Source organism: Arvicanthis niloticus, unplaced genomic scaffold (genome assembly GCF_011762505.2).
Source record: "Arvicanthis niloticus isolate mArvNil1 unplaced genomic scaffold, mArvNil1.pat.X S1, whole genome shotgun sequence".
Taxonomy (NCBI): Eukaryota; Metazoa; Chordata; class Mammalia; order Rodentia; family Muridae; genus Arvicanthis; species Arvicanthis niloticus.
Window position 1 is genome coordinate 4,567 of NW_023044981.1, and position 2,283 is coordinate 6,849.

The following is a 2,283-nucleotide window of genomic DNA, read 5'->3' on the forward strand; positions in this document are numbered from 1 at the left end:
AGAAAGAGGAGAGAACAGAAGGGAATTCAGAGAATGAGAATACAGAAATGTAGCCAAAGAGAGGAGAGAACAGAAGGTGATGCGAAGAGAGGAAAATTCAGAAGGGCATCCAGAGAGAGGAGATGACAAAAGGGCATCTGGAAATAGAAGTGAACAAAGGGCATCCAGAAGAGAGAGGACAGAAGGGCATCCAGAGAGGAGAGGACAGAAGGGCATTGAGAGATTGGAGATAACAGAAGGGCATCCAGAGAGAGGAGAGAACAGAAAGGCATCCAGAGAGAGGAGAGGACAGAATGGCATCCAGAGAAAGGAGAGAACAGAAGTGAATCCAGAGAGATGGGAAGACAGAAGTGTATTCAGAGAGAGGAGAAAGCAGTAGGGCATCCAGAGAGAGGAGAAGACAGAAGCGCATACCGGGAGAGGAGAGGACAGATGGGCATCCATAGAGATGAGAGAGCAGAAGGGCATCCAGAAAGAGGAAAAAACAGAAGGGCATGCAGAGAGAGTAGTTCACAGAAGGGCATTCAGAAAGAGGAGAGAGCAGAAGGGCATTCAGAGAGACGAGAAGACAAAAGGGAATCCAAAGAAAGGAGAGAACAGAAGGGCATTCAGAGAGAGGAGAAGACAAAAGGGAATCCAAAGAAAGGAGAGAACAGAAGGGCATTCAGAGAGAGGAGAAGAAAGAAGGGCATCTGGACAGAAGAGAGAACAGATGGGCATCCAGAGAGTGGAGAAGACAGAAGGGCATCAAGAAAAAGAGGACAGAATATCATACTGATTGTGGAGAGAACAGAAGTGCATCCAGAGAGAGGAGAAGACAGAAGGGCATCCAGAGAGAGGAGAGAACAGAAGCGCATCCATAAAGAAGACAGAACAGAAGGGCATCAAGAGAAGGAGAAGACAGAAGCGTATCCAAAGAGAGGAGAGAACAGAAGGGCATGCGAAGCGATGAGAAGTCAGAAGGCCATCCAGAGAGAGGAGAAGACAGAAGGGCTTCCAGAGAGAAGAGAGAACAGAAGGGCATCCAGAAAGAGGAGAAGAGAGAAGGCATCCACTTGAAGAAGTGGACATACGGGCATCCAGAGTGAGGAGCGGACAGAAGGCCTTCCAGGGAGAGAAGAGAACAGAAATGCATGCAGAAAGAGGAGAGGACAAAAGGGCATCTAGAAACAGTAGAGCACAGAAGAGCATCCAGAAATAGGAGAAGAGAGAAGGGCATCCAGAGATAGGGGAGGACAGAAGGGCATCCACAGAAAAGAGAACAGAAGGGTATCCAGAGGAAGAAGACAGAAGGGTATCTGGATAGAGGAGAGAACAGAAGGGCAACTAGAGACAGGAGAGAACAGAAGGGCATTCAGAGAGAGGAGAGTACTGAAGTGAATCCAGAGAGAGGAGAAGACAGAAGGGCATTCTTTGAGAAGAGAGAGCAAAAGGGCATCCAGAGAGAGGCGAAGACAGAAGGGAATCCAAAGAGAGGAGAAAACAGAAGGGCATCAAGGGAGAGGAGAATACAGAAGGGCATCCAGAGAGAGGAGAGGACAGGAGGGCATCCAGAGAGAGAAGAGAGGTGAAGGGCATCCAGAAAGAGGAGAGGACAGAAGAGCATCGTGAGAGAGGAGAGGACAGGAGAGTATACAGGGAGAGGAGAGAACATAAGTGAATCCAGAGAGAAGAGAAGACAAAAAGGGAATCCAGAGAGAGGAGAGAACAGAAGGGCATCCAGTGAGAGGAGACGGCAGAAGGGCATCCGGAGAGAGGAGAAGACAGAACGGCTCTCAGAGAGAGGAGAGAACAGAAGGGCATTCGGAAAGAGGGGAAGAGAGAAGGCATCCACATGTAGAAGAGGACAGATGGGCATTCAGAGAGAGAAGAGGACAGAAGGGCGTCCAGGGAGAGAAGAGAACAGAAGGGCATGCAGAAAGAGGAGAGGACAAAAGGGCATCTAGAGAAAGCAGAGAACAGAAGAGCATTCAGAAAGAGGAGAAGACAGAAGGGCATCCAGAGGCAGGAGAGAACAGAAGTGCATCAACAGAAAAGAGAACAGAAGGGTATCCAGAGGGAGGAGAAGATAGAAGGCCATCTGGATAGAGGAACAAACAGAAGGGCAACTAGAGAGAGGAGAAGGGAATTCATAGAGAGGAGAGAACTGAAGTGAATCCAGAAAGAGGAGAAGACAGAAGGGAATCAAAAGAGACAAGAGAACAGAAGGGCATCCAGAAATAGGGGAAGAGAGAAGGGAATCCAATGAGAGGACAGGACAGACAGGCACTCCGAGAGAGTGGA